At 43.5% G+C, this 18,399-nt stretch overlaps 1 protein-coding gene across 1 annotated transcript in view; it reads right to left on the bottom strand.

Moving 5' to 3' along the window:
* b4galnt4a (beta-1,4-N-acetyl-galactosaminyl transferase 4a) overlaps positions 1-18,399 on the bottom strand; it is a gene marked incomplete at its 3' end in the record, with an annotated part of 179,582 nt that overhangs the window by 147,188 nt on the left and 13,995 nt on the right. The window lies entirely within an intron of this gene.

Genomic DNA, 18,399 nt, shown 5'->3' with positions numbered 1-18,399 from the left:
GATGTTTTCGGGCCCCGGAGTGCAAAAACACGACGTGAAGTCACGCCGAGCTATGCACGCATGGCATGCCGGTCAACAGAAGGGTTGCCAGATGTGACTCACTCTTTCCAGCCCAAACAACGTGAAACTCGCACACCTCAATAAAAACCAGCCCGAATCTTAGCCTGTGTAAGAATCATGTTAAAATCGCAAAACTATTATATGTGTAATAAAGAACACGCCGTAAACACACTAATGCACAAAATAAACAAAGTTAAACGGTAAGAGAGAGTGGGATCCCCGCCATATCTGGCAACGCTGGTCAACCCGTGTAGATTCATTTTTGAAGTGGTTGTTAAATATGAGCAGAGAAAATCTAGACAACATGAGGACTGAAAGAAGAAGGAGAATGAGGTAAGAAGAGAGCACAGCATTAAACATTTTGGCGGAGCCGCTTCCTCCGGCGCTTCTCCGTGACGCGAGTCACTCACCAATGACGGATCAGTGGCATGTAGAAAAACTAAACAGGTCGGATATGAGCCACTTGTGAGTAAAAAAATCTGAATGGGGTCACATTTCCCTGCAGTGTGAACGAGGACTTAGATTACAGACTAAGTCCCGAGCCTCTCCGATTCCCTTCCTCTGTGCCACGCTGGGTCAGGGTTAAGTAATTGGCTTGGCACATACTGCTTACCTACACAGAACTGTGGGGCGACACTCGATGGGCAACAGTTCAAAACACTTCGTCAGTGCAAATCTTACCGTCTCAGCATTTTTTTTTTTTTTAAATGCACTTATTGGATAATTGATGGGTTTCCTTAGAAACATATACATGTGGGAGATCATAAAGATTGAACATTTTTGTTGCGTGAGACAAATTGACCAAATTGTGTCTCTGGTGGGCAGGATTTCATTAAACGCTTGGCTCCCGTCTGAATCGCCGTTCGTCTGAGTTAAAAGCCATCGATTTCCACACCACCTCGGCAGAAAGAAAGAAAGTGCCACATGCCGAAACAAGTCTGCATTGACTCCCTGGTGACATGAAAGCAAACCTTGGCATGTGCGGTGCGACGCAAGGACAGCGACCGCCTCCGTCTGGTGACGGGGGTTACGAATCAGCTTGACACGGCTGAAAAGCTGCAGCGAGTATCGCGGGATGCCGTCCTCTCAACGTGTGTGGACAAAATGCAGAGGCTGTGCTATGAGGTTACACAGTTTGTCAAACCGTATCGTCCTCAAGTAAGCAAAACAGTGTCTGCACAAAACACTGGACTTCCTCTGATATGTATATGTGAGTATTACATGACGTCATACTAAAAGAAAAATCAACCATAGCGCTTGTTCTGACCCTTTTTCATATCGCAACTTCCTCTTGCAAGAGTACATGCAAGATTTTCACTGGTACAGATGTTAAGCGTGCGTTGATTGGCCACAGGAACTGTCAATCATGGATAGCGATAGCATAGCGGTCCTTTGCTCACAAGGAAAAGAAAAAGAAAAAACAATTGTAAAACCGTCTACAGACATCCACCTGGTGGAGCGCAGACCTTCGCCAACGCCACAGCTGTTTGCAGAACTGAGTTAGCATCGCTAGCATGTTAGCCATTAGCTCATGTCGATGTTAACTCGCCCGTCAGGTAGCAACGTCCCTGTGCAAAACCCTGAGTACGTAGATAAACCAGTACCCAAAACTATGCGCTCGCACCGGAAGTAGATATTAGCTGCGAGCTCCGGCGTGTCTCCATGGCAACAGATCTCCTTTGATCTTCTGCATGAGGTGCTTCTCCCATCCACTTTGTAAGGGACATTTGTTCGCAGTTTCTTGGGATGTTTTCGGAAACGGTTAGCCGCTGACGTTCTTAAATGTAATCGATTGTTCCTTCGATGATGACAAATCAAAGTTGGTAAAATACAAACATACATTTGCACAAACTAATAAACAAATACACAAACACAAAAACTTCCATTGGCGAAGGTAATCACATGAGACTCAGAGTTTATACTCGTCCCGTTAGCAGCTGACCGCTAGCGGCTAATGACTACATGAACAACAAATTAATCGGCCACTTTCAAAACTCCAGATTTTCAGGCATGTTTCAACTGAGGTCCAACACCAAAATACATGTGGCTGTGTGTGGTGGACATCCCTGAGCTCTCCTATCCCCGGGACAATATTTCTGGTCATCATTAAATACTCTTCTGATGTCACAGATTCTTTTACCGCTGGATCATTAACCTACATCAGGCTCCACATTAAGCGTGTGCAGGTCAATTTGTCACAGAGACTCCCCGCCTCCGTGTGCCAGTCAATGAGCCAGCCTGCTAATAAATGCATACCGAGACAGCATTCACAGGAGAGAAGTATTGACCGGGCCAGTGTTTGCTTACAATGCGGCATACTTTAGAAACAGGGCTTCATTCTGAATGCTGAAAGCGGTAGCCTACTTTCTTTTTTCCTTTTTTACCAAAAGATGTGAGGGATACGCTTTTAAAAAGCAATGCAAGCGTGCCGCTCATGGTCCCCTGTTACATCATGATAGTTTCCTTCCTCTGGCCATGCTGTGTTTCTGTGCCACCCAACGCGTGGAGGGAGGGAGGGGTAGCGGCGGCGGCGGCGGCGGTGGTGGCAGCAACGACGGGCCACAGAGGGCAGGCCCGGCAGGGAAATCAGAGCTCCCTCTCTTTGTGTGATTCAATATCACGCTTGTGTACCCATGAATGGATGCCAAGACATTTGAGTTCAGAGCCAAGGAACAAGTCTTGGTCACATACAGCTTCTGCGAGGGCTAGTTGGGAAAGACGTGACGAGCGCACACGGGCATACGGTAAATACAATAATGGGAAATGGAGGAAGAAAAAAAAAAAAAAAAAAAAGGAAGGCAGAATTAAAAGGTAAAGTCAATTTGCTTGAAAAGTGAAAATTGGACTGACTTAATATAATATTTAAGGCCTCTTTTTACACAATGTTTCAGGTGTCCGTTCACAACGCAGCGGCGCTGAAAACGCAAGTTTTAAAACCTGAAAGTTGAAAACTTGTCGCAAAGTGGAATTTTTTGAAAATGCTCCGGCTCTGTTTCCGTGGAAACGGGGTCATGATGGTTTTATTACAAAAACAAACAACCTGCACAGGTGGACAGCATGAAAACTACTAGCGTTTCAGCCGTCATCATTTCCCAAATGTTGCGCTGTAGATGCGAAACTTTTCCAAATTTTTAAAAAAAAAATGCATTTCCACTTGAGCCAGTCTCTCTGGCAGTGGGAGTGTAAACGAAACCCTCATGTCATTCGAGGCAGCAGATGCATGAAGAATACAGAGGATGGAGTCCGGCGTTGTAGCGAAAAAAATGCCTTTTTTTTTTATATATTCAGAAAGCTGAAGACGACCTTGGAAGAGTCACTTGAGAACTCTTCGAAGTGCAGATAAGGAAGCTGCAAATGCCAGATTGTCACCTGGAGAAAGAGCTGTGCGGGTTTATTTTATTTTTTGGGGGGTTAAACTGAAGTTTATTCTTCATTCAGAGCAGCCCGCTGAACAAAACCTCTAACCCTTCTGCTCACAGTCTCTGACAGTGCACACGTCAGTGCACATATCCCTCTGTTCTCCTGCTGCTCTCGGCTTGGCAAGCAGGGGAGGAAAGGGGAGTTTTGTGAATTATGAAATTGGATTATGAGTTCGGGAATTCAGTGAGCCCCGCATTGTCTAGTCAGACGCTCCGGAGAATATTGGGATGGGAGTGCATGTTATTCATGGAAGAAGAAGAAGGAGAAAAAAAAAAAGACGGAATGGCCATTGAGTTGACAAGCTGGTAAAACATAATAAGTGGACATTTTACAGAAAGAAAAACAAAAGAAATTCAGTCAACCGTGCATCGAATAAAAACTAAAACAACTTAATAGCCAGAAGGGTGTATTTTTTATGTATATTAGATGACACTTCACTGCTGCTACACTCTTGGCCTTCCTCTGTTCAAGCGTCCAGCGGTCCACGAGAAATCCGCTGGTGAATATTCATGAGGAAAACCGTGTTTGTCATGAATGCACGCGATGAGATTGTGTGTGAACAGCCTGCTTCGCTGCTTAATAAGTATTTAAAGCAGTGGCTTTACTTCGCCGCTCGCATTATTGTCATCAGTGATGTTGCTTGTGCCTTTGATGTGTGCCCGAGCAACCACACAAAGGGAGTGTTGTGGGCAGGCGCGCGGAAAGAAATCACAATAATTAAAAAAACAACATTTCTTTTTCAACCCCAGAAACAACAACGCACGTACCAAGATTGAGGACACGGCGGCCCAATTACGTGGGGTTTTTCATGCGGGCTACAAACACGTCTTGACGTCTTAACTCCCGGACGGCCATAGGAGGAATGTCGGTTGCCGCGCGGTTGCGTGTGTGTATACGTATACACAAGATGTGCAAAGTACCGCGGGGCGGCGCGCGCCTGTCTGGCCTTCGAGGCCTCAACACCCCAATCAGCAACACTCTCAATTAGCAAATCAGAGACATTCAGGGAGGAACCACCACAAGGAATGCTGGGAGAGATGAAACAGAAAGGAGAGACATTTTGAAAGGGAACTGCCAGAGGGAAATGGAAAGAGAGAGAGAGAGAGAGAGAGAGAGAGAGAGAGAGAGAGAGAGAGAGAGAGAGAGAGAGAGAGAGAGAGAGAGGTGAGACTACTCAGACTACACGTCTTTGACAACCTGCAAATGATAATATGTCACATTTGGTCTTCTTGCTGTATTTACTTCCTCGATTCCGGTTAATGCATCAGTCAAAGGAAAATAAAAATTTTTGATCTTAATTTATCTGAGAAACTGTAAAAAAAACAAACAAAAGAAAAAGAAAAAAAAACAACAACAACAACAACAACAACAACAGGGGGTTCATCTTGTACCTCTGGGGCTTCTTTGTTGTTGGAGCTGGGACTCGTTCAATTCTCCCGCACAAACAAACTGGTCAACCTCAGGATGCACACTGCAGACTATCGACCGAGCTCGCTGTTAATGAGTCTACCTGTCATCACGTTTAGCCTGTAACATCACTGGTGTATGTGGTGTGTGAGCCCCAAAATTCTTTAGCATGTAGCACGGCTTGGAGTAAAATGCTAATGGACCCACTGAGGAGTTAAACTGAATTGAGCGACATCAAGCTAACCCGCTCTGGATCACGGAACGACCGACACATGAATGAAATTTCATTGCAGATGGTTCAGATAGGTATAAACTAGAGCTACACTCGGTAGAGCGCCAGACCTTTGTTCGTTTTGCGGAACCGAGTTAGCATCGCCAGCATGTTAGACGTTAACTCAAATCGACGCTAAATAGCCTGTCAGGTAGCAACGTCACTGTGTGAAACACTGAGCAGGGAGCGTCTCCATGGCAACAGATGCTGATCTCCTTTGATCTCCTCCATGAGGCGCCTCTCCCATCTGCTTTGCATGGGACTTTTTTTCCGCGGTTTTGGGAGATTTATTCGGAAACTCTTTAGCCGCTAACATCCCAAAATTTAATCGTTTGGATGATGACAAATCATCCCTGAAGATGTCACGCAATTTGGGTTAACAGTTGTTGCGAGCAGTTGGTAAAATACATACATATAAACCAATATATAAATTGAGAAAACAAAACGCCGTAAACATAAACTTCTCGGCTCAAATTTAATAGGCAAAGGTTAAAAACAGACAGTAAAAAGTGCCAAGATGCATAGTAGTACTGTACTAACTTTTCTAAACTAATCAAACTTTATGAATAATCACTAAGCCACCACTGCCCCCTGTGGTTGTGGTTGATTTAATTCTGTGTATGAGGGAATCAGGTACGAGATATATCTGTATTGGTAATGCCCCCCCCCCCGCCAAAGTAAACTTTAAGAAACAGGAGGTGAAACGGGGTAAAGGAAAAGTCAACTTGCCAAGCTGCCATGTTGTCTGTTAATGGAGAAAGTTCCCCGGCCAAACAGGTGGACTAAATAAATGTTTCACCCTGACGCCTGGCTCCCTGCTCTGTATTCTTGTTTGTCCTTCCAGCTCCTGGGCTGCAAAGACATATTTCCTCAAACAGAGAGCAACGGGGGGTATCTGCCTTTCTGTACTTCCTCCCAACGCTGGAGTCGACAAGGAAAAACATAAGCGGGAGGGGTTTGCTAGTTTTCTTAAAAAATGATCCAAGAAAAAAAACTAGTGGTGTATTTACAGAGCAGTGTATCTCTCCACAGTTTAGGTAGCATCGTTTTTGAGGTCATTATTCTTCAGAAAATGGCAAAAATGATAAGATTTGAGGTTGATTTGATTCCGTTTATGAAGGAACGATGTGTAGGATCGTGGAGCCTCAGTGGAGAGGTTGTGATCGCCACTGACCTGGATAAAGAAAGCTAACGCGATGAAGCTGAGAGGCCAGACTCTCTGAAAATGCTCAGTCGAGTACAAAACAAGCACATAGTGTTTGCGGGATGGTGGACGGGGAGCCGGGGAGCGATGACAGCCATTTTTAGCTTGACTTTTAAACTAATGTCCACTTCATTCATCTTCTGAGGATGGCTGGGCCGCTGCTGCTGCTGCTGCGGCTGCGGGTGTGTGTGTGTGTGTGTGTGTGTGTGGGTGGGTGTGAGTACAGTATTTGTGGTGTGTGTGTGTATGTGTGTGTGTTTGTGTGTGTGTTTGTGTGAGTGTCTATTTCCATAGGGATGAAGTGTCAAACTTAGCTGACTCACATGTAGCTGTGTGAGTCAACCTGCTGACAGGAAAATGTAGTGGTAGGAAGCTGATACAGGCTTCAGGTAGCCTCACTGTCACTTATATAATAGCGTGCGCACACAGAAACACTTGCACCCTCAGTGAACAGAGTCCCCGTCTGTACGGCACTTTAAAACCTGATTTCAAGCGAGCTGTATCCAACTCGTATTTTCCTGTGTGTTCAGCAGGTTTTAGGCTTTTATTTTTTATTTTTCTGCACCGGTGCCCGCGCACCAACGCCGACCTGGCAGAGAAGCAACTTCACTCTCTTTCTAACGCAATAAAGCCTCCGTGTGAGGTCTCCTAACAGGTGCGTGGGTTTTTAAAAAAAAAGAAAACATGCACGGTCCACATTAAGTTCCTCTTTAAAATGCACCCCAACTGGAGTCTGATAACGTTTCAGTTTCCTCCATTTATCAAGTCGCTTCTGCGGCTCCTGCACCTATTTTCCTCACAGCTGGAACTAAAATGGCAAATGTGAAAGCTTCCACAGTCGGGTTCCCTGCAGCTCTAATGCGGGGCATGCAGGGGAATTCAGTGTGTGTGTGTGTGTGTGTGTGTGTGTGTGTGTGTGTGTGTGTGTGTGTGTGTGTGTGTGTGTGTTGAACCCCCACAGGTGCGGGCTCCCACAACCCCGGAAGGAAAAGAATCAAGGCAGCAAAATAGGAATCTCTTGTAGCATATGAATGAGCAGGGAGTGCTTGAATACGGGGTGGATAGAGCACAGGACATGTCTGTGTGTGCATGTGTGTGTGTGTGTGTGTGTGTGTGTGTGTGTGTGTGTGTGTGTGTGTGTGTGTGTGTGTGTGTGTGTGTGTGTGTGTGTGTGTGTGTGTGTCTAACGGCAAGGATAATATCCAACCCATGGGGAAAGCAACCTGCGGCAGGACACAGGTGCTATGTTGTGCTGAAGCGTCACACAGAGGGAGCATTCTCTCACTGTAGCACGGCCAGGCAGAGGTGAGGAGGTGGGGTGTGTGTGTGTGGGGGGGGGGGGGGGGACTGTCTTGGCACATTGAAATGATGGAAATAGACCACCTGCAGAAAGACTGTCTGAACAGCCGAGTGGAAGAGAGAGCGAGAGAAACAAAATGACTCCTACTCAAGGCTCTATTTCAACGATCGAACGGTGGAAGATGAGAACTGCAGCCATATTTTTTTTGGGCTCTCCGTAGTTCAAGGCCCCGTTTCCAAGACAACACTTTGTTTTTATTATTTATTGGGGTGGGGTGGGGCGGGGTTAACTGGTGACCGGCTTCCTCGAGGGTCCCCTTATGTTAAAAACCCCGACCAAAATCCATAGCTGCCCTGGCGAACTCCGTTTAACCGCATTTCCATTAAAGTTTAAAGTATCGCACCGTTTTTGTTTGTCTTTTTATAACAATAGCTGCTGCTAACGGCTGGTGGCAAGAAGTCACCAGTTAACAGGGGCACCAGACAAACCGAAACACTGGACAGTGAAGCACCATCATAACAATCCACATTTTGTAATATTATTAATAAACACATATAAATATATACAATTGAATCTATTATTGGAGCTGATATCCAATGGCTGTTCGCTCCGCATCATATCGGGGGGGGGGGTGATTACTTGTGCACAACAGGGAAAACTTCTATGACTCCGCCCACGCCGCGGCCGCACTATATTGTAATGGCAAACGACCGAGTCCAGTAGGGCTGAGTGGGTACTAGTGGAATAGTGCCATTTGTTATCACCTTGTACTGTCCTGTCTTCACTTCCTTTATTGTCACTGTAAAAAAAGACCAATGATGATCACAGATTCTCTGAGATCTTTCAAGAGTAAAAAGCAAAGCGTCTCACGGGTGCACTTTGGGGTGGAACATAAATCAAACCGATCCGAATACCATCTTCATATAAGAGCCAGGTGCCTTGTTATTATGATGAAAGATTTGAAAAGGGTTTGTCTGCAGCTTGGAATGATTTACTAATACACAAAATGAGAGCAGCAGCTGGAATGGAGTTCAGAAGGACAGAGACTGCACTCCAGATAAACAGAGACATTCGCAGCATACTTGTCTGATGTGGGGAAAATTACATCTGCAGTTAAATCCTGGTCAGAATAATATAAATGTATTTACATGTATTTGGGAGGCAGCCGTGGTTTAGTCAGTATAGCGAGTCAACTTTACTCATTCTATTCATGTAAGTGTGTAGAAATGTCGATGGCAGGGCGGTAAAATAGTGCCATAATAACCTTTGAATTGAAAGATTTTCTTTGTTGTGGCGCCGACGACACGTGATGAAAATGTTCATATTTTCAAAATTACTCCAAAAACAATGACTACAATCTCAATATAACGACATTTTTAATTGAAACCTTCTGGTACAAAATACAGTGAAATGTCGCCCCCAAAAATGTGCATATTGCTGTTGTTTTATTGGCGTTTTTACAAACTCACCCTGACACCATGGCTTTGAGCACAGAGCTCGTGAGCTTTCATATCTCAGCTCAGGTCTGAGTGACGTGCCTGATACTCTAAACAAATTTGCTAAAAAAATATTTAGTTTTTTTAAAATCTTCACAATTTGCTTCGTGGGCCAGACTGGAGCCTCTATCAGGCCATTTTTGGTTCACGGGCCTTATGTTTGACGCCCCTGGTGTACGATACTGAACTTGCCGTTCACGTGAGTGGGCGAATGTGAACTGCTCAGACTAATTTCCCAAAATCCCAAAATGACTTTGACAATCATGCAAATAGCCTGTGCTCTCACTTCACATGCATCGTGGGCGATCAACTGAAAATAATAACAAGAGCAACATGAAGCGCAAATCGAAGTATTTAAATGAGGGTTTTGCCTGCAGTCTTGTTTACCGTGGTGTGATTGGATGGAGAGCCGCGTCACCATGACAACCAAGAGGCAAAACCGTGACCGAGGAAGACGGCCATGTTGGAGGAGGAAGTCATCAAACATGTTTTAACTTTACAGCAAACTAATCTAGATGGAAATAATCTGGCAAAAAGAAGAGATTCAGAAGAGGTCGTGTCACATTGGGAGTGTGAAGGTTTTCTTTAGTCTTCAGGTTCTGGTGTTTTGATTTGGACTGATGGTAAAAGGCTTCGGCCTGCTTGCTTGGCTCACTCGGTTGCAAATAAACATTGTTTTTTTTTACATCCGTTAAAAATACTGGCAATTTGTGCCCAAAGATCATAAGACACTTACACACCCTCGTTCTTTGTTTGTTCGTTTGCTTACAACATGTTTGATTCTCTTTTTATCTTCACTGAGAAGAGATCAGAGCGGCAGCATGCATTGTCTTAATCATTGCAAACTCTGTGAGCACTTTTTGAAACGCGCCCTAAGGCCTCGGTCACATTCATACATACGTTGGATTGTTAATACGGTCCGAGCGCCGTGGTCGTGTAAACGGACGCCCAAACGCAACAAAAAGTTTTCTGTTTTTACTTGAAAACGTCATGTAACCTTGACCCACAACTCCTAAATCACTCTGCAGATTAAAAATCTATTCGTCGTGTGATATATAACCAAATCATGAACCACAAAAATCCCAGTGTGGGTTTCACCTGCAAATAACAAGCAGTGTATGCATATCATGAGCTATAAATGTCTGTACAGAAAGTGTCTTTAAAACAACAATAAAACAGTTTAAATGGTTTTGGTGTGGGTTCAGTGAAACAGTCACGTGTTCCTGGTTCCTGGGGAAGAAACTACGTTGGCAAATAAACGTACACTGGGTGTAGAATACGCTTCAGCAAACTATGAGGCGAGGTAACGAGGTCAGTGCTTCGATAAGCTCACAGACTGAATTGATGTCGATACTGAGATTTAAAAAAAAAAAAAACCAAAAACAAAGAGGATGGATCAAACTACTAAACATCACGCAACTCCACATATCATGTTATTATCCTACTATCCTGAATGGAATCGTAATACCTGCCCCCAATCTGTAATTTTAATAGCACTCCAGGCAACGCAGCCTAACAACAGCACGGGGGGGGGGGGGGGGGGTTTGCATCAGCGGCAAAATGAGAAAAGGATTAATGTCTGATACCTTTTTTTGGTTTCTTCTGATCCCTGCATCCAATCATCGTGTTTCAAAATCCCCCAACACACCGCAGCACGTACCACTGGACAATAATATCTTTCTAATAGTAATTTCTCTCTCTCTTTATTCTTTCTTTTTTTTTTTTTCCACCAGAGAAACAGAAAATGACACATAATGCAAAGCAGCAAGCTGAACAGCAGCAGAGGCCGCCGATCTGCACGAGTCCTTACAAGATGAGAGCAAACACACTTCGGGGTGGAAGTGACAGTCCATACGTAAACACGGCTCTGGAAGCAGAGGTGCAAGAAAACAACCTTCATTATGGAGTCCCATTAACTTAACCCAGCTGAATGGAGCCTTCACCTGCACAAAGAATGAGTGTGTTTCAATCCGATCGGGGCAATAAACAGAATCCACTTCAGCCTGTGATGACTCCATTTGTATGGGCTGAACTCGGAGTTGCACAAGGACGCTTTGTTGATTAGATGTTGGTTGTTTTTTTTGTAAACGCGGAGCACCAGCCAGTGCTAAGGGCACTCAAGGAAAAACAAATTACTCTTCTTTTGCATCCGTATACTATATGTGTGAGAGAGAGGGAGAGAGAGAGAGAGAGAGAGAGAGAGAGAGAGAGAGAGAGAGAGAGAGAGAGAGAGAGAGAGAGAGAGAGAGAGTGGGCATTTTTATCCTGCAAAATGTGTGGGCTGAGAGCAGATTAGTTCGAGGAGCCAATATAATAAACATTCCTTCAATTCTGAGCAGAAAATGAGCACAAGATACAAGAGGAGAAGACAAGGTCTGCTCATGCTGCACTAACCCCATTTGCAGAACCGCCAAACAATAATTTCATTTTCTCCCGTCGATAACATGGGCTTCTTTAAGTGGATAGGTAGGGAATAGGTGTTGGAAACAAAAAGGCATCTTTTGCCTTTTTTTTGGTTACCCTCAGGCGCGCAGATAAAAAAAAAAAGACAGTCGGCAGAGCTGCAAAACTGCAGAATGTTAAGTGTGGTTTTATTGCAGCGGGACGGTGTTTGCACCCGCAGAAGAGTCAGAAAAAAAAACAACCACTGAAGGTCTTTGCTTACTTGTATGTAAAATTTGACATTCAAATCATCAAAACAATAAGTGAAACGTACATACGCACGCGCTTCGTCATCTTGGCAATTTAAGCTCGATCCCTTCTAATGGAAACAACAGCGATGCTTTGAGATACTAGCAGAGGCCTGTCACAGCCAACGCAGCTTCAGACCGCTTCGCTTCCAAAGATGACTGACAGCGAATGTGGAATGCAGCAGTCCACCGCCTGGTCGCAGGGAGACAAAAGCTGTTAGTCATGCAACGCTGCCGAGCGCACAAAGACATCAGGACGAGGGGAAAGCCGTGAACACGGGGGGGGGGGACGAGGCACCGAGCTGAGATCTTTCACGTTCGGTACAACGTTTAACAGCAGACGGCCGATATTGTCGGCGTTAAAACTTGTGACCTCGCGCATCGGCTTGGTTCTTTTCACGTGCGCAATAAAGTTCGTCTGCAACGCATGCATTAAATGAAGTGAACTCCATATGGTCCAACACGTACACAAATGGACATGGACAGTGGGTTTTTTTCATTCAAAAGAGCACCAGAGAATTCTCTCCTTGGCTTGGATTGGCCATCTACAGATTCCCGTCACCAAAGCTTCGACAGGCAGGAAGCTTCATGGCAACAAAACTTGTTGTTTACTTTGCAATTTTTTTTCCATTTCATGCAAAAATCAAGTGTTTTTCAACACTGTAATCCCAAGTAGGAGTAAGAGAATTGCGGCTGAGGAGCGTGTGCTGCTGTGGAGCATTCCTCAAAGCTGAATCACCATCTTATCTGGGTTTGAGTTACGACACATGAATCATCTGTGTCCTCCCTCACTCTGCATTACCCAAGGGTACAGGATCTGAAGAATTTGGTTTTTGTTTAGCTGTACGACAAACGTTTCCTGGTGAAAGCTGAAGGATGCCCCCGGGGGATAACCTCCATCACCTGCAGGATCAGTCCCAATGAATTACCTGGCTGTGTTTGGGCCAGTCGGTATCTTTTCCATTAGAACCCCAATGAGAAAATCGCTTATCGCTCTTAAATCTCAGCGGTCAATCTGTCCGCCTCCGCTGTCTTTGTCTCACATATACTACATCCGGCAGCTTTCACCATCCATCATGATGATGGCTGCCGCCAAGGGCACGGTTGTAAACTCTTCCTTTCTGGCCAAAAAGCCTCACTGAACCATCAACTTGTTATTTTGGGGGGATTACTAGTGTTTAGCGTGGAACTTCAGGTCCATGTTTACTGTGCTCCACTTTTTGCAGGAAAAAAAAAAAGCAAGAAAAATTAAAACATTTGTAAATAAGTAAGGTAAAAGGTCAATAAGATGAGTCCAAACAGCAGCTGCAGCCGCACAGGCCGAGAATCGCAGAACAATTCCTCGAGGTTCACGTTGAATTGTGGACGTTTCTCGTGGCTTCGTTTACATGACGGCACACGGAGGCCATTCTTAAAAGCTCGTCTCACAGAGAGGGCATTGTACATCTAATGTCACCGCACTTTCCGCCGCCGCCTCCTCCGTTCACATTCTTATCTCGCATTTCCCCGGCTCGCTTTGTCTCCTTTATTTTCTTTGTTGCTCCGCAGTCTGTGCTTCACCCTCCACGAAATGGCACATCTGTCACACGCTTTGTTTTAACCTCGGATGTTTACGTCTGCGAATGAAATGAAGAAATGCCGGTTCATTACTTGGCCAGGTTTGACATAAAGATTCAGGAGTGAGTCGACTGTTTAATCCCGGCTGCTGCCTCCAGTGCCGCTGGAATCGAGGCGTCTACCTCGCAAGCCGCGAGCCAATGGGAACAGAAGATTAGTCTTTCACGTTTCTCTGAACATATACTTGAATTGAATGCATTTTGTGTTAACACAAACAGCGTATTGAAAACAATGTTCGTTTACAATGTTGGGCCACTAGTGGGTGCTGTGTCTTGTCTTTCAAATGAAACCAGAAACACATGCAGCACAGAACAATACACTCTGAACATTGGAGTATAAAGACATCCTAGTGGACAGACGAACCAAGTCGGATTGTTATTCCAGTGACTGTCATAATAAAACTACTAAGTTTCAGGTGAGTATGGACTGGGAGTCGTGATACTTATTGCCATTGTTGTTATTGTCCGTCTACTGAGCATGTGCAGAACAACTATTTACTTACGGCCATGGTGCGCATGCACAGTAGCCATTTTCAAAAAGCTGCGTTTTCGGTGGCTCCGGAGCACTGCCGTCATGGAAACGGACAACCAAAACGAAAACTTGGAAAGGAGGAAACACAGGCGTCTGTGTAATGAATTCTACAGGAGTCAGGAATGAGAGGAGGGTTCATCAAGTCTACACATACGTGTACATGAAACACTCCCGTGTGTTTCTACTCGGAGGTTTCAGTTTGACCCACGTTGAGCTGCGTGTGTTTTCGCTCAATTTTATTGCACAACACATGAAACATCATGCAGCTGCCAACTTACAGAAGAAGGTTGGTTTCCTGGCTCTGCTTTCTTCAAATAAATAAATGATAAGCACATAAAATAAGTGCTGGATGTAATGCACGTGTACATTACAAGGATATTAAAGTGAACGTCATAACAATTACCAACCATAAAATACAAAAAGGAGCCAATAGATATCGTGTGAAAAGAAAGATTGAAACATTAAAATGGTCAGAAAGGAAAGTGAAGATCGCATCTTGTATCGTGTCATGCAAATGTATTTTTTAACCTCTTCCAAGAGGCGCCGATCCGGCCGAACAACAAAGGAAAATGTCCAAAGTAAACATAGATTTATTTCAACAAATTTTAACAAAGAGCTGCGATATCACTGATGCTGCCAAGAAATATAGCAAACCAGCCTCAAAGCCATGCTGTCAGGGTGAGTTTGTAAAAACAAACAAAACATGCTTAATGCAACAGCTACAGAAGTCATTTTGCTGGATTTTACATCAGAAGCTTTCATTAGAATTGTTTTTCTATTGAGATTGTAGTCATTTTTCATAGCAATTCTTTGTGAAAATATAGACATTTTCCTCACATTCATCATACTGACAAAATGTGAAAATGTTTGAACTAATGTTGCATGTATAACAACTTCTGGCCAGTTGTGAAAGTGGTTGGTTTTTTTTGTTTTTTTTCATTGATTTTGCTTCAATCATCAGAATATATTACTCCATCAATTGAGACAATTTTGGTAAATGTTGAGTTATATGGCAGAAATAGATGACAGAATTCCACTCCAGGCAACTTTCATTACATCGCTGCACATAAGAGGTTTAGCAATAATTAAAAGAAATATATAAAACTCACATTCTGAAACATTAAAGATAATGGAAAAAACTTGTGTGAGCAAAAAACTTTGACATAGTTTCCAACCATTAGATTTTCTTTTCTTTCAAACTTTCCCTGTGATAACAGTTCTATTACCCTAATTTGTTCTCATATCTACTTCACAGATTGACGATCGCAAATGAAAATTAAGTTCGTGAAAATAAAAAGTGTCGAGAATAAAGGGGGAAAAAAAAAACTTTTATCATAAAAGTATGCGAGCACTCGCAGCGATGAAAACATCAACCGCCATGATTCATCAGCTGATAGAGCAGAATCACTTTTATTAATGCGACGGAGACTCGGACGAGAGTAATAAACTGGAATCGGAGTCTGATACGATGAATAATGAAACAGGATATTTAGCGACAGTCAATTATACAGTTAAATTAGAGTCGGGGTGTTAAAATTCAGCGCACACACCCAGGACTGCACTCAAAGCGCCGGTGTGCACAGCTATCCAAACACAAACACGGTAAACTGGAAAGTTTCTCTTCAATACTTTTCCTCATGACTGGCCACGACAGAGGAGGGAGGAAAAAAAAAAGGGAGGGACTGTGTTTGAAGGCCCTCGGAGAGAGATGTCGCACTCCTTCACAAAGCGCCTCCTATGGTAATGAAGCTGGAGACGAGGTCTTTACAGACACTAAACAAAGGAGCGACAAAGTGCAGCCCCGGCCTGCTCTCCTCCACCGACACTCCCACGCTTCACACAGAAAGAAAGGAGACATACGGAGATAGTCCGATATAAAAGACGACTGGGATGATAGGTGAGACGGAACAAAAGTAAATGGAATACAAGATGGGATATAAATCCGGCGAGATAAAAGAAAAAGAAGCGGAGACGGGACTTTATGCCATTCGGCTCAAGTAAGCGAAACGGGAAAACACTTCTGGAGTTTCACATTTTGGAGGCTGTCGGCGGGGGAGCCCCCGTCGGGGCAAACTGTGGAGCGGCGGGGGAGCTTATCATCGCCACCATCGCATCCGTGGCGCTTTACGTCCTTTCACATTTACATCAAGACCTGAATGAAAGCCCGATGTGCGAGTGAAACCCTCTGAGGCCCCGCTCACATGACCAAATATATGTACTGTACATACAAAAAAATTTTGAAAGTTTGTTGGTAATATTTTAATTTTCTAGGGAGGGGGAGTCGCGTGTAGAGTATGTTTCTTTTCTTTATCATATGTTTCATCTTCATGGTTGAAATTTGTAAGCAGAGTATGAGTATGATGAGTATTGTATCGGTAGGGCTTTAGATATATATATATATATATATATATATATATACACACATACATATAAATATATATGTATAGTTAAAATACCATTCATCCATGGAATAAGACATTCTTTATCCTTTACTGTTTTTTTATTGTTTCTTTTTTGTAATTTAAAAAAAAAGAAAATTGGTAAATCATCCATTTGTGCCAGTGTTTAGGGAACTTGTCTGTACTAAGGTTCACTGAGAACATTTCTCAAGGGAAAAACACATTTTTCGTAGCATCTTGAGTGTCTGTTGACAGGAAATCGCTGCTCGAAGCCACTGAAAACGGTACCTTTTGGAAACGGCTTTGAAGGTGGACCTTTTTTGAAAATGCTCCGACTTCGTCACCGTAACCATCATGACTTTTTCCGTCAGTCCTGCTTCCTGTTGAAAGGCCTGGGCGAGTAGTGACTGTGAGTGGGAGTGTATTTCTTGCACAACTTGTGCCCCTTGGAACCAGATGAGCTCCATTTCAATGCCTGCATATTCCAAAGCAATGTTTTTTAAGTCAATTATATTTAAATAAATAAATAAATTCATAAGTCTCTATTGAACTGACCCCCTGATAGGCTGCCACACAGCACTGCGCTTAGGGGGAGCTAAAGTATTTTATATTTAAAAACAGTGACGTTGTTTACCCTTCATGCATTCAGTTTTCTCTTTTCTCTTTTAAAACAAGTCAAATAGTCAATTTACAGCATGAAACTGTCGCGACACGCAATTAAGTCATTGCGAAAAAGAATACAAGGTCGAAATGTAATTAGTGATTGCTCATTATTAGCAATTGTCTGCACAAAGACTTAATTTCATTCAGTGATTGACAGACAGATTATTGAAAACAATTGCAGCAATTAATGAAATGGGCTCATCGTGTGACCACTGTCATTTTAAATTGTGCAGATTGGTAATTATTTACATTTTATGTCAATGTAATTTGAGCGTGTTTGGGTTCAAAATGCAGCGTCGCCGCCAGTCACCAGCATTTTCCCTACAATGTTTAGGACTTGAATGTCAGGCCCCTTTTACACCACATCGTTTCCAAAACTTTGCATTTCTGGGTGTGTATTTGCTCAGAGCCACTGGAAACGCAACTTTTCGAAAAAGCTCTGACTCTTTCATTGCGGAAACGGTAAAACGCAACTTTCTGAAAACGCTGGCGCTCCGTCTCTGCGTAGGAGGAGGACAGCGTTGCTCCTGCGCGCCACGGCCGCAGTAAGTAGTTCTTCTGCACATGCTCAGTCGCTGGACAATAACCATTTCCTGCTGAACCAAGGAAAATAGACCCGACAATCTGCCTTGTGTATATTGTGTACTTTCACTATTGACATGGGTCTATCTATACAATGTATTTATCTTTTACGTGTCTTCATTTCCTTTATTATTATTAATATTGTAATATGGTGTGCAATTCTCTTTATATATCACCTATATTTATTTATATATTTAAAATTTTTCTATCCTATATATAAAGAAGTTGTTTCGGGGTGGAACATGTGGTCAAAGCATTTTTACTGCAAATAAAGGACTTGATTTGACTTGAATAACGTTTCCTCCAGAGTGTCACGACTGAAGTATCCTGGGTCTTTGTAGTTTCATAGGTGAGCGTCTCCGTGTAAATGGGCATCGTTTTCCAGACGTTCCCATGTAAATGCAAAACTTTTCCAAAACTATAACGTTAAAAAAAGAAATTGTTTTCACTTGAAACATTTGCAGCCCGACATGTTTATGTCAAAGTGGAGAAAGCCTCATGCTCTCTCGCCCCGTCATTCTCTGCTTTTGTGAATTCGACTAAAGTCTCTTGACAATCCTCCAACTCTGCATGGAATAAAGAAGAGTGTAAATATTCATAAGTGTTTGATGAACAGTCACAGTGCACATGATAAAGATCTCTAAAGAAAACAGAGGTGACGGAGATGGTGACTGAAAACGCCGACGATAGAAGCCCGCCGAGACCGGCAAGTTTTGGGCAATTTGGTCTTTTAGATACCCTTTTGAGAACTTCTCAGAT

The sequence above is a fragment of the Lipophrys pholis genome, assembly GCF_963383615.2.
Source record: "Lipophrys pholis genome assembly, chromosome: 11".
NCBI lineage: Eukaryota > Metazoa > Chordata > Actinopteri > Blenniiformes > Blenniidae > Lipophrys > Lipophrys pholis.
This window is presented reverse-complemented; position numbering and strand designations above follow the sequence as displayed.